This window comes from Bos taurus, chromosome 29 (assembly GCF_002263795.3).
Source record: "Bos taurus isolate L1 Dominette 01449 registration number 42190680 breed Hereford chromosome 29, ARS-UCD2.0, whole genome shotgun sequence".
Taxonomy (NCBI): domain Eukaryota; kingdom Metazoa; phylum Chordata; class Mammalia; order Artiodactyla; family Bovidae; genus Bos; species Bos taurus.
The window spans coordinates 18,518,806-18,533,843 of record NC_037356.1 but is presented as its reverse complement, the minus strand read 5'-3'; the positions used below and the strand labels follow the sequence as shown (position 1 = coordinate 18,533,843).

At 41.1% G+C, this 15,038-nt stretch overlaps 1 protein-coding gene across 3 annotated transcripts in view; it reads right to left on the bottom strand.

Annotated features, from left to right (window-relative positions):
* Positions 1 to 12,270, bottom strand: part of PAK1 (p21 (RAC1) activated kinase 1) — a 161,239-nt gene extending 148,969 nt beyond the window's left edge. Inside the window, exons 1-2 of one of the 3 annotated variants that reach the window (XM_015461133.3) lie at positions 12,182 to 12,267; positions 8,537 to 8,597 (exon numbers count right to left, since the gene is read on the bottom strand). The gene's annotated coding sequence lies outside the window, so the exon portion shown is untranslated. Of the gene's footprint in view, positions 1 to 8,536; positions 8,598 to 12,181 lie in introns of all 3 variants that reach the window. The other 2 variants (XM_010820835.3, XM_010820837.3) reach the window with 2 other exon arrangements.
* Positions 12,271 to 15,038: the final 2,768 nt, after the last annotated feature.

The window sequence follows — 15,038 nt, the reverse complement described above, 5'->3', positions numbered from 1 at the left end:
AAGATAAGAATGAAAAGGAAATTCCATGGCTGCTAACAACACAAAAAAGGGCCATGCAGGCATTGTGAGCCTCTTGATGAAAGAACACACCAACACATATAAAGCGGTCATGCAAAAAAAAACCCTGAATTTTATCAAGCCTCTAGATTCTAACTTATAAGTAATATATAGGACCAAGGAACTTCTTAAATTGTAACAGGGTGATGCAAAATGCAGAAAGTGAGAAACTCAATAGGACAACTGGTTTCCTCAACAAATAATCTGAAAGGTGGGACGGGCGGGGGTGGAGAGACTGAGAGGGAATTTAGAAATTAAAGAAGACATAAATGAAATATCAGCCAATCTCTCTGTGTAGCCTTTGTTTCAAACTACTAAAGAAAAAAAAATGATTTCTGCACAACAAAACATTTTGATGACATTAAAGGATTATGGGAAGGGAGGTGATATGTGTGGTTATGGTTTTGGAGTGGTTTGCTTTTTTATTTTTTAAGTAAATTTGGCACCATACGGGTCATTATGGACTTTAGCACAAGCAGTTATGATAAGGTGGTGGGGACAGAAACAGAGTGGAGTAGGCTGCCAAGTAAATAGGAGGTAAGGAATTAGAAGCAGAAGTTGTAAACAGCTATTTAAAGAAGACTAGCTTTGAAAGAGAGCAAAGATAGTGCTTAGCTTGAAGGCTGACATGGGATCTCAGGAGCACTACTGTGTGGTGGAGAAGAAAACTGTTTTCCTTTAAATAAAGCATTTGAATACTGCTTATGATAATTCTAAAAAGCAAAATGTAACAAGATAGTGAAGTGAGGTTTCTAAGACAGGACCCCAGGAATCTAAAAGCATACAAAGGATCAGGCCTTTCCTTCAAAGAGAATCACTACCTTCATGAAGAAAGGAATGGGTTCAAGTTCAAGTAGATTCTCAAATCCAGAAGCAGGAATATAAAGCTTCTATTTTATCTATTCTTTTTTTATTTGTTCTGTTTTGTGATAAATGAGACAAAGTTGGCGGGGGGTGGGGGGCGGGCAGAGTAATGAAAGCACAAAGAGAAAGTGACAGGTAGAGACTGAAGGAAGAACTGAAGATAATCCTGAAGAAAAGTGGCTATTTCCAGATTTAGAAAACGCGACAGGGGGGCGGCGGGGGGCGCGGTTTTTGGAAATGGGAAATAAGTCAGCTGAACAGACCAACTCCTGAAGAAATCAATAAAAGAAAAACTGTGGTGGTATTTTCAGTTTCCAAATATTAAATCCTATCAAGAGCCTATTAGGTATACATATCACTGATTCAACAATTCCACTGATCAGAATTTATTCTAAAGAAATAAACTCTGAAAGTAGAAAGCTATATGTAATGTTATCGATAAAATTACAGTGTAATTTATAACAAGGAAAAAATTTAAATGATTTTGATGGTTAGTTTTATGTGTCAACTTAACTAGCTTACAGTATCCAGTAATTCAATTAAACACTAATCTCGGTGCTGCTGTAAAGTATTTAATAGGTATTTTATAGATATAGTACACATCTACATTCAGCTGACTTTAAATAAACGAGATTATTCTTCATAATATGGGTGGGCTTCACCCAATCAATTGAAAGGCCTTAAGAGCAGAACTGGGGTTTCCATGCTAAGGAATTCTACTAGTTCTGTTTCTCAGGTAGAACACTGACCAACACAATGGTTTTAGGCAAATTATGAAATATCATCTTAAATTTTACAATGGATACTAAGGAGTAACATGGGGGGAATGTTTACTATAAGTCAAGAAAAAAAGGCAAACAACAAATGTAGATTTATATTGTGATTATAATTATGTAAGTAAGTATGTTTACATACAAGAAAAAAGAAAACAAAAGAGTTCATTTATTTGACTGATGGAATTGTGTCTAAATTTTAAATTTATTAACAGTCTTACAAAAGTTGGTTAAACGGAGCTCTGTTATTTTTAATTGATGAAAGTAATGTATATGTTAAGCCTTATTAGAAGTACTTGGCACTATAAAGAAATTGATACAAAACCACTGCCTGGGATAACACTAAAAAAGAAAAAAAAGAATATTCTGGAAAGCAAATACACCTAAAAGGGCCTTAATCCAATACCATTTTTCAGTAACATAATTCTGTAACTCAAATAAAAGGAAGAAAGACCCAGAATGGCAAAGTAGCTGGAGATCCCCTTAAGAATTTTCCACATCCTTACCAAGCATCAGGGCATACATTCAGCTTTGACTCAAGTCAAAGGTGTTTGTACTGGGCAGCTAAATATTTACCATAGTGAGGTTTCCTCTCTCCTGGCCTCTCCCAACACCAGACAATGAAAGGATTCTTGCATATTTGCTAAACTCGAATAAAGAGGTCATATGCACCTCAGTTTGAATGCTGGCTCCACTCTTACTCATCCAGTCAAAAACACTTACAGAATAGCTACTATATATTAGGAACTGGGACTACAACAGACAGCAAAAAAAAAAAAAAGATACTTTTTATTTTAAGGAAATAGATACTATCTTAGAATTCTTTCTCTTCAGAAAAATGATTCTCTGGAGAGTAGGGTCTAGTAGACAGATATTAATCAAATAATGCCACAGAGTAACACCTAAGAGTATAAATGCTTCCCAGGTAGTTCAGTGGTAAAGAATCCTCCTGCCAATGCAGGAGACACAGGAGACGTGGCTTCGATCCCTGGGTGGGGAAGATCCCCTGGAGTAGGAAATGGCAACCCACTCAGGTATTCTCACCTGGAAAATTCCATGGACAGAGGAGCCTAGCGGACTACAGTCCATGGGGTTGCAAAGAATTGGACACGACTGAGCAACTAAGCACACACGCACAAACCTAAATATATACTAATTGTCTCTAGGCCACTTAGGAAACTTGGACTTTCAAAAGTCTATCATAATGAAATTTTACCCTTTGCTCACCCACTTTCTTGTTTTCTTTTCAGTTACTTTGCAGATTACATATAGATAACGTCTTGAACTGACCAAGCAAAATCTACCCAGATACCAAATAAAAATCTCAGAACCTGGACTGGCCAGATAACTCCAGATAGGAAAATAATTTTAAATATAAGAAATTGTTATAAAATAATAATTCTTCAAAAAGTTATAGGGGAACTAAGAGTCCTCCCCGGAGAAGGCAATGGCAACCCACTCCAGTCCTCTTGCCTGGCAAATCCCATGGACAGAGGAGCCTGGTAAGCTGCAGTCCATGGGGCCGCTAGGAGTCTGACACAACTGAGCGACTTCACTTTCACTTTTCACTTTCACGCATTGGAGAAGGAAATGGCAACCCACTCCAGTGTTCCTGCCTGGAGAATTCCAGGGATAGGGGAGCCTGGTAGGCTGCTGTCTATGGGGTCGCACAGAGTCGGACAGGACTGAAGCGACTTAGCAGCAGCAGCAGCAGCAAGAGTCCTCCCAACTGTACCAGGTCCCTTTCTACCCATGCCACAGCCTGGAAATTAAAATTTTGCTCTGCTAGCCCATGGAGAATTGTTTCCACAGTGAAACACTATTACTGATAGACTATGGGGATCAGGGACTATGTTACTAAGTAGTAAAAGTGAGGGCAGGGAAAAGGAGGAGAGAAGGTAAAAGCAAACAACAAACAAAATTTAAAAAAAAAAACACTAGTCATAAAATAATTGAACTAAGAAGCTGACATCAAATTTAATACATCTGTATAACAGCAAAGGAAAACTGAGGCTCACGGTGGTTAAGTGACTTGCCATAGTTACACAGTAGTAATTATAAACATGTCTTCAAATCCCAACTTGATCTCTCTGCTTCTAAATTTCCTCATTTGTAAAATGAGTCTAGAACAGTATCACTCTTGTAGGATTATTCTGAGGAGTAAATGAAAAATCAAATGTAAAGTACTTAGCATTATCCCCAGTAAAAGGTCAGTTATAACAAGGCTGAGGGTGAAGATTTGTTCCTGTCATTTATCCTCAATATACAATGAGATTGGGGGTAGAAGGTGGCTGAGAAACACGGAGTTCAACATCCCAAACTCACTTTTTTAAAAAGATCAGAAGGGAGTAGAGGAAATGCTACCTGCTATTGGTTATCTTTGTACAATAAAACTCTGACATTTGTTGTTGTCTTTGTTTTACCTTTTATTCTTCTGTATTCTCTATATTTTCTGCAAGAATCATGTATTACTTTCATAATAAAAGAAACAAAAATGTATTTTAAAAACAAGGGGATCTGAGTAAAGACAATCAAACTGGAAGAGTAACTATCTGATACTATTTTAGCTTGCTGGGCCCTGGTTACCAACTCCTGGTGCAAAAAAAAAAATATATATATATATATGTATTTTTTTTTAATGATAAAGGAAAATCCCAGAAAATGCCCACAAAATCTTAAGAGCTAAAAGCACTTTAATAGATCACTTAGTCCAAACTCCCAACTAATAGCCAACATGAGTCAAGCACTTTACAGCTTACAAATTGCTATGCATTTATCTACGGAGCTCACCTGATCGCCCATAAAAGTATAAGACAGCTAGTCTTATTGGAAAAAGTGTATTGGAAAAAAACATGCACTCAAGTCAGAAGGACCAGTCTTCAAACCACAGCTGTGCTGTACAGCCTCAGGTGTTTCAATTAACCTCTTTTCACTTCTATAAAATGGACATGAAATAATACCTGTCTAAGCTAACCCAGGGAGCTGTTGAAAGAATAAAGTGAGATAACATTAGTGAAAGTACTTTGTACACTATCCAAAAGGCCGCTCATCATCTGGGCCTTGCCTTCTTGTCCCTTCTTACCACTCCCCACTTTGCACCCCATCCTCTAAGTGTACTACATTACTCAGGGTTCCTCAGATTATGCTCTCAAGCCTTCTAATCTTCATACTGCTCTCTTTCAGGAAGGTTCTTCCTTCCCTTCTCTTTCTACCCCTCCCCCACTGCCTTGGTTAACCCCTGCTTATCTCTCAAAATCCAATTTAGGTTCCACTTCCATTGAGAAGGCTTGCCAAGCCATCCCTGTTTCAGGTGAAGTAGACGCCTTTCCTCTGTCTTCACATACCACCACTATACATAACCATGTGTCATTTTTTTCTCAATATAGTACAATTGTCTACAGTCATGTTTGATTCTCAACTATAAATTTAAAGGTATACACCAGGTTACAATCTGTTTCTTCAGAGCCCGTGACAATCCCTGATGCATAATATGTGTTTAGCAAATAAATGGACTTTAGATGACAGTTGGAGAAGGAAATGGCAACCCACTCCAGTATTCTTGCCTAGAGAATCCTGCAGACAGAGGAGCCTGGGGGGCTGCCGTCTATGGGGTTTCGCAGAGTCAGACACAAATGAAGCGACTTAGCAGCAGCAGCAGCAGATGACAATTAAAAGTTTTCATATAGTAAGTACAAAAAACATTTATGCAAAATATTATAAGGCAGTACTTTTCAAACTTGGCTGCATATCAGAATCATCTATAAATTTTCAAGAATAAGGATTCCAGGAGACTTTGCCTAAGTAGACCTGAGATAAAGTCCAGGCAACTGTATTTTTTTTTTCACATCTTCACAAATAGTTCAAGCACATAGCCAAAACTAAAAACCACTACTATACATAATAGACATAAATAGTAGTTACAAAATTAAAACATTGTACCTAACATCTATATAACTTAACATCTTACAAGTCATTTTCACATATTATTCATTTAATCTTCACAACAACCCTGTAAGTTAGGTATTATTTTTATTTTCCAAATGAAGAAATAGAGGCCTAAATAAGTGTCTGAGTAGGTCTTTGCCTAACTTCAAATATAGTGCTTTTCTTTCTACATCTATCTCCTTTCCTAGAAAAGTTACAAATAATATTGCCGTAATATACAAAGTACTATATGACAAGAGTTAAGATGAGGAAGCCATCAATCCCTTTGTGCAAATCAGAGAGAGAATGAGAAAAGCTAAACCATGAAGATACAGGCAGACAAAGGTAGAGGCTACACATATACTGTCATTTATCATCCCCAAAGATTCAAAAGGCAGATTCTATAAAGGAGAAGAACGCTCTCGTCAGCTTCAGTACTTACACAAAGTGAAAGGCAAAGGGACATTGCAGAGGACTGGAAGTGGAAAAGTGGAAGAAGAAAGCCCCACAAACAAGAAAGAATTTCCCAATGCTGCATGCAAATTACCACATACCATCTCCATGAATAAGAGCCAAAACATAATGGAGTTTTTTAAATTAAGACTTAGATCAATTTTAGAGAATTCATCAATACTAAATAAAATCCTATTTATGAGGGATCAATGAACCTCTGGTTCTTTTTTGACTTATTACTACACTACGCCTAGAGAGGGGATAATCTAGAGGATCCTGACACACAGATTTCTCCCATCTCAAAGACTAGAGAGAATAGAGGAAGTTATTTATAAGAGATAAAGCTTAACACTAAAGCAGAAAAATGCATTGCACTATGTTAATAAATTTACATTGGCAAAGGAAAAACAAATATTCAGGCACAAGTGACTCAGAATACAGATAAAGTCTGCTCTTTCAACTTCAATGAAAAAGTGTTATCCTGTAAGTCTGCAATATCATGACCATATGGCAGAGTTTTATCAGCAATTATTTTTTTTGTGGTTCAAACCATGGACTTCAGTCAGGATTTTCTTAGTGAGAAGAGGTTAGAGAGTTTAAAGAGCAATCTAAAAGGACATTTCTAGTGCTCCAAAGTTTAGCCTCATAGAGTTTAAAAGGCTACTGCCTTTTATGATATAGTGGCAAAAATAAAGTAACACATTTAGATTTTTAAAACATAGTTTTAAATCAATATTTAGTCATTTCCTAATGATATGCCTTTGAGTAAGACAATATCTCTATGATACTAACTTATAAAACAAATATCTGTCTCATAGATGGCTGTTGCGAAGCTGAATAAAAAGCACCAGGGAAGGATGTTATTCTTTTACCTAATCATGATAAACATAAATGCATGTAAATCTTTCTTCACCAGTCATTCTATGCACAAAGAAAGCAGGCTAAATGAAGAAAAATTTTAACTTTCACAGCAATAAACTTACAAAACATTCCTAAAATTTGCCATACAGAAAAATTAAAGCAGCTGGAATAACAAACACAACACATAATTGCTTGTATCAGATGGATATGGACTGGAACTGAGGTCTGTCACTTTCAGCAAAACCTTGAACAAGATCCCTTCACCAGTCTAAGCCTAGCCTCCTTATCGATGAAATGGAGATACTAGCAACCATCTTGCAGGTTCATTTTGAAGACTGGAAAAAATATCTCGCATGGTATCTGGTACAGCGTGGTCTGCAACCTTTTTTGGCACCAAGGACTGGTTTCATGGAAGACAATTTTTCCACAGAAGGGGGTTATTGTCCAGGATGATTCAAGTGTGTTACATTTATTGTGGACTCTATTTCTATTATTATTACCTCAGCTCCACCTCAGATCAGCAGACATTAGATCCCAGATGTGGACCCCTGCGTTGGGGACCCCTGCTAGTTGTTCAATAATGTAAACTGCTATTAATAAGTTTACCACAACCTAACAACTAGCTAACAAACTATACTTTTCAAAAGTGTTTTTATATTCAATATTTTTTTAGTTGCTTCATAAACCTGTGAGCCAGTCATAGCAACTGTTACTATCCTGATTTTAAAGTTAGAACCAAAGGCACAGAGATAAAATAATTTCCATAAAGTCATGCAGTAATATCAAGACTAAATTAAGGTCTCCTGACTTTCTCTGGGTTTCATTAACCACCCACCCAAAATAATAACATTAGTCCTTAGGAATTAAAATGAAACAGCATATTCTTTTTGATAAATTTTTCTCTTTATTATTAAAAAAAAAAAAGTTTTTTCCCCCTACTTCCTAGTCATGATTTAGAAAAACAAAAAGGGGGGAAGGAAATTTCATTAAAAACAGCAACAATAGAATTGAGAACTATCTCAAATTAACAACTGCTGATTCTACCTTGATTTTTGTTTTAGTTTCCCCCAAAAAAGCCGCCAACCTCTTAACTAAACCTCTTAACTAAAAGATGTTTAAGGTCTGCTTACCAAATTGATGCTTGATCAACTTAAATTTAGAAAGACAGCTTTCTCCCACCTTTATGAGTATACATCACTTTATCCCTCCATTTAACTCCTTCATTTCCATAATTATTATATAATGTTGTAATATCTTTAATTCCTTAAGGACTTGAACCACATCCTACGTACACCTGTCCCAGCATGGGACCCAGCACATGGTAGAGAAAGACTCAACAAGTGTTTATAAATGAAGAATCAATAAATGAAGCCAATCTCCCAGAGGGAAGTTAGAAAAAGAGAAAACTGGATATGGTATCTTAGGGCTAATAAGAAAGTGAAAGAAACAAAACACTTTAAGAGCTTCACAAGGAAGAGAAACCTTCGTGTGGAGTCAAACAGGTCCTTGTATGGCTTTAAATTATCACTAGAGAAAGACAAAAACCACAGGAGATCCGGAAGAGACAGTTTCAAGTTAAAAGGTTCAAAAGTTACGGTGCTTACTTAAACTCGCAAAACTAAGTGCAATCTTGGCCTAGGATATTTCAGCTGCAGTTTTCAGATCCTGAGAAAAAAGAACAAAAGAAGAAAAATCATGCAGATTCTGATGGAGAAAGAAGTAAAAGGGGGGAAATAAGCTCAATCTATTGATAAAATAAATCCCCCAAAATGTTGGAATCCATTTGGATTTGCATACTGGAGTGAGGTTCCTCCTCCTACTGAAAACTATTCTTGAATAAACCCCAATGTAGCAGCTGGCAGTAAATAGAGTTAAATCATTTTTATATTATTCACTCAACAAATATTTGAATGGCTGCTATATGCAGTCACTATTTTAGCCCCTGGGATTACAGAAGTAAATAAAACAAAATTCTCTGCTTTCAGGAAGCTTTCAATTAAGTGAGAAAAACAGATGATATGAAATGGAATGGAATAGAATAGGATGGAATGGAATAGAATAGGATGGAATGGAATGAAACTGAACAGAATGGAACAGATCGGGTGGAATGGAACAGAATGGAAGGAAAAGGAACGGAATGTCAGGCATTTTGTGCTATGGAAGAAAGAGGAGGTAGGGAGAAAGGAAGCAGGGAGGGAGGTGGCAAGATAATGGTCTTATTAAAGGAAGATCGTTTAACCCAGTGGTTCTCAAACTTTAGCAAGTATCAGAATCACGTGGAGGACTGTTAAATATCTGGGGTCCCCAACCCTAGAGTTTTTCATCTGTATGTCTGGAATGGGACAAGTAATTTGCAAGTCCAACAAATTCTCAGATTCTATTGATGATCCTGGTGCAGGGACTACACCTGGAGCTAAAATTATTCTAACCCAAAGAATTAGGTAATCTCAAACTCGAGGGCCTTGATTTGCTTTCTTCACTCATACAGTCATTTCAAACACTTATTCAGTGCCAGAAAATTTGCAAGGCACTAAGACTAAAGAGATCTTGCCCTCAAAAAATTCATAGGCTAATATTTGCAACAGTGTGATAAAGTCAAAAAAATTTGCAATAAAGCGCTATAGAGATCTATAAGAGTGGTCTGTACATAAGCCCTAGAACAGAAAAGCAACTCATTATACGGAGGTAATAGGAGGAAAAACTAAGGGACACTTTCATTTTTCTCCTAGAAGTACAGGTGCTTCTCCATGGGCAGGTGCAGGATGGCATTTTAGACAGAAAGAATAGCACATGAAAAAGCAGAGATGAAAAGAGGGTGGCAAGGAAGTTACAGAAAGTGAGGCTGCAAAGGCAGGCAGTACTCTAATTTCTGAGAGCTTCTTAGTCATGTCAAAAAGTTTAAAATTTTATCTTTAGGCAATGACTAGTCAGGAGTGGAACAGATGATGGGGTTTTGTTTTACAAAGATCTCTCTGGATATATAGTGCCTTCCTTTTAGAAATACTTGGACTATCTGATGTGAAGAGCCAACTCACTGGAAAAAACCTTGATGCTGAGAAAAACTGAAGGCAAAAAGAGAAGGGGACAGCAGAGGATGAGATGGGTAGATAGCATCTCTGACTCAATGGACATGAATTTGAGCCAACTCCGGGATACAGTAGAGAAGAGAGGAGCCTAGCCTAGCCTGCTGCAGTCCCTGGGAGTTGCAAAGAGTCAGACACATTAGTGACTGAACAACAACCTCCTTTTAGAAAGCAGTCCTTCCTCCAAATTTAACACAGGGCCTCATACCATGTGCTTAGTAAATGTATACTGAATCGAGTATACACTCAAAAAAGCTCTTTGTCAAGTGCTATCTCACAGAAGAGAGGCAGGTCACTACCTTCCTTGCAGGACTCACTTTGACCAGGACAAGACTTGCAAAACAGGTCCAGCAGCCTCAAATTGCACACTACTCCCTGTATAGCTGGAGTAGAGACTAGGGAAGGCCTTCATTGTTTACAAGCCTACCTCACCCACTAGACTTTGAGCTCTTTGACAGACAGGGAATGTCTTAACAGATTCTGAATCCCCATAGTCCTAGCAGGAGACCTGAAACAGTAGCTCTCCAGACTCCAGTAATGTTGGGTAAATGAATGACTGAAAAAGCAAATTTACCAGACAGACCCATAAGCTAACTGGATAAGCCTCATGGAATGTTTCATGATCTATCATTCAAAAACCCTTCTTTTTTTTTTTTTGCCACTTTTTTTATTTTAATTGAAGGATAATTGCTTTACAGAATTTTGCGGTTTTCTCTCATACATCAAGAATCAGCCATAGGTACACCCATACCCCCTCCCTTCTGGACCTCCCTCCATCTCCCTCCCCATCCCACTCTTCTAGATTGTCGCAGAGCCCCTGTTTCAATTCCCTGTTCCAGTTTCCCCTGTTCAGTTACAATACACATGGTATTGTAAATTTCCATGTTACTCTCTCCATACATCTCACCCTCTTTCTTGAGAAGTAGAGTTTCTAGTTAAGGTGAGGTGGATTTCATGTGCACCTGATTCAGGATTTTCCAAATAGGAACAACAACAACAAAATGTTAACAAGTGCTGTAGCATAAATCCTACCAAGCCTCTGAGGGACGCAATGAGAAAGTGTTGCCTGAAAGTAGTATGGGGGTGGGTGCCAGTAAAGACTTCATGGGAGGTTTGGCCGGAGTTGGGGGGCGGGGCGGGGGTGCTTCAGTAAAGTCTTGAAAACTAAGTAGCACAAAAGCAAACAAGCAAACTCCTGGACCTTTAAAACTGGAAGTGACCTGCTCAAGGTCACACAGGAAGTAGAAGTCATAAGGTAAGACTAATGAGATATTTGTGTACTGTCGACTCCTCTTTTCCCCTGACAAAGTTTAGACAGGGCACAAAGACACAGTAGGCAAAATTAAAGATTTTTCTAGGAACAACTCTTAAAGGTTAGACTAGCGACTTCAAATTTTTTTTGGTAACCATACTACTAACCCTTCTCATCACCTTTCACAGTCCTGGGAGGGAAAGCGTAAGACAGTTATCCAAAGGGCTGAACAAACAAAAAGCACTTTGCTCTCAACACCCAAAACTTCTCAAGTGTTCTTCCAAAACACTCCCAGCACTGTTTGCTGTGCAAATATTCAAGACAGTAAAGGCTATAATAATCACGTCTTTTGAAGTAGGATAAGAAACATAAAAAATAAATCTCGTCTCCCCGTGTTTTAACGCCACAGGTTAAGAGTATTCCCGGGGCGGGGGAGGGGCGGCATAAGTCAAGAACTGTCCACTCGTATTTTTCAAGGAGTTCAACTCTATAGGTGATCCCCACTGCCAGGACAAAGGTGACTTTTCTCGTGCACAATGAACCTGTCGCCGCCTTGCTAGGTCCCTCTACGCGGTCCAGAGTTAGGATCCGAGGACCACAAAGTTCAGGAGGCAGTCGCTCCCAGAGCCGGACCTGCGAGGTCTCCCCTCCGCTGACTTCCCCTGGGTCTCTGGGTCCCCAGGCGTCAGAGACCCGCGCGCGGGTAACTACACAGGGGGCCTTTGTTGGTCCGACAGAAACGGCCAGCCTCTGAAGAGGCGCCCCCGCCTTCCCTCACCTGGCGCCCGCATCCGCCCGGCCGCGGCGGGGAATGAATGGGTCCCGGAACCCCCACCCCGCGCCTCCCCCCACCCCGGCGCCGCAGCCCCGCAGCCCGCGACGCCAGGGGTACAGGGCGGGAGGCCGGCTCTCACCGTCCGCGCTAGTTCGGCTCGACTCGGCTCCTCCTCCTTCTCCACCCCGGTGTCCGCGGCCGAGCCGCAGAGTGAGCGCTCGAGTGTGCGCAAGGGGCCGCTTCACTTTCTCCCGCCCGCCGCCGCCGCCGCCGGCGCTCGCCCGGAGCCTCCCCACCCGCTCGTGCTGGGGAGTCCCCTCAGGACAGGGCGAGGAAGGCGGGGAGGGGGTCAGCGACCGTGGCTGGAGTCGGGGAGGCGGAGGGACCTAGGCGACGCGGCTCAGGGGGGCGCTTGCTCGGAGATGTGAGGAGCTCGGGTGGCCTCTGGGGGAGGAGGTGGAGAGACAGAGAGTTCTTTGAGGGGCTCTCGAGAGCGCGGGGCTCCGTGAAAGAGGAGGTAAAAAGTCTGAGGGGAAAAAGCGTCTGGGGCAGGACGGCAGAATCGGTGAGAAAGGCACCACAGACGAGCAGAGGGGGAAAGGGGTGTGGGGGCGAAACCGTGAGGGGCAGTCTACGGTGCTGCCCACACCTTGGACTCCAACTGCAGAGGCCGCTGAGCCGCCTCCCCCACCTCAGCCGAGCTATTGTACGCCGCTGGCCGGGCGGACGGCCTCGCCCACCGGCCCCCGCCCCTCCCCCGTGAGGCACAGGCGCCGGCGGAGCCCCGGCTCGCCCCACCTCCCGCAGGTGGGAGGGGGCGGGGAGGGCAGGACGGACCCACGTGAGCTAGGCCAACCCAGGCCTGGGGGCGGGAGACGGCCAGCTCCTGGAATGACGTCATCGGCGCATGACGCCAGAGACTGGGGAAGGCACCGCGTGACGTCATTGCGCTCGCGTCTCTCCTCTGACCACGCAAGGTTTACTGCTTCGGGCTCTTTCGAGGCGGAAGGCTTTGGGCCGATTTCAGAGTTGTTAGTGGTATAGCTTTGGTCGAAGAATATGGCTCACCCACTAGTCTCATGGTCCTCTCCGCATCCGCTAGCTCGGTGCCAAGCGCTGAATTTGAAAACTTCCCCATCTCCTATGACCTCAGAGCCAGACATGTATTATACTGGATTTTGGGCGGGGACGGATGGGGTGGCGCAGTGGGAAGGAGGCAAAGAAATGGTAATGGAGGTTTCAATTGTTACTGACTGAAAAAGAATGGGCTTCTTTTTCTAGTTTTTCCCTATCAAGGAGGCTACATTCAACGCAAACCTTTTGCCTGAGCTCGGATTGTTTGCCAGTGCCTCCTCTATTTTCCAGTGCAGTGTTTGCATACCCGCTTTGTACGTCAGATTCCACACGACCAAAACTGAAACATATAACATTAGCGAGGAAGAGTTTGAAATCAGATTGCTTTGTTTCAAATTTCAGCTATACAAATGTTAGCGATACGACTTTAACATTTCTAAGCCATAGTTTCTCTGTAAGTAGTACCTGTGTATCCTTTCCGTAATAATAGTTAAGTGCAGTTTAGCACGTATTAAGTCGTTTGGAATGCTGGCTATTCCTACCACCATTTCCCCACAAAATTGTGACTCACATTACTTCTTGATCTTAGAGAATGGACCGTCATTCAGCAGTTCACTGACCCAGAAACCTGAACTTAGCCCCCATTCTTCCTCGCTGAGCACTCATCAAATTGGTCACCGTCTTTGTAGCTGCTGCTGCTGCTGCTGCTGCTAAGTCGCTTCAGTCGTGTCCGACTCTGTGCGACCCCATAGATGGCAGCCCACCAGGCTCCCCCGTCCCTGGGATTCTCCAGACAAGAACACTGGAGTGGGTTGCCATTTCCTTCTCCAACACATATTTCTCAAGTTGTTGCCCTTCTCTTCTCACATCACCATCACCTAGACAATTGGAGCAGCTTTCAAAGTCTCCAGATTCAATCCATTCTTAATAACCAGATTATTCTTTTTTTTTTTTTTGTCTTGGGGTATAGAGGATTAACAATGTTGTGATAGTTACAGGTGAACAGCAAAGGGACTCACCCATACGTCTACATGTATCCATTCTCTCCCAAACCAGAGTATCCTTTTAAAACCACAAATCTGATGCCTTCCCCTGTTTAAATACTCTGAAAGGGTTTTGTTGCCTTCAGGATAAAATCTAAACTCCTTAATTTAGCACTGTACAACCTTGGTGCTTATACCAGCTTGTCTTCCTTCATCTCACTTGGTATATCCTTTGTTCCAGCCACACTGAAATGCTACTTAATGTTCTTTGAACGTACATTATAGCCCTTCTCTTTTATCTCACTGGCCAAAGCCTATTCATTCTACAAAGCCCAGCTCAAACGTCCTGTTCCTTTGTTCTTTCAATTAATATTTCTCAAGTTTCTCTGAGCCTTCACAATGTTGTCATCTTATAGTACTTCATGCCGTTTATGGCATGTAGAAGACAGTGTAGTAACTGTATTTGTGTATGTGACTCCCTGAGCTCCTTTAGAGTGAGTTATATTCCTACCCATACTATCCATATCCCCAGTATCTAGAATATGCCTGACACATAATATGTTATAAAAAAATGTAGTTAATAAATGATCATATAGTACTTACCATGTGCCAGATAACTGTTCTAAGCACCATCTCTTTTAAACCTCTAACAACCCTCTGAGATTGTCTACTGTTATCCTCCACCCCTCCATTTTATTGGTGAGGAAACTGAGGTGCAGAGGGGTTAAGTAACTTAACCCAAGATCATAACCCAGTAAATTAATTCTAAACTATTTTTGGATAGTCTCAGTGGTGGGCAGAATAATGGCTCCCTAAAAATGTTCACGTCCTAATCCCCAGAACCTATGAATATGTTGCTTCCTTTCACAAAAGGGATTTTGCAAGTGTGATTAATTAAAGGTCTTGAGATGAGGTTATTCTGGAATGTCCAGGTCGATT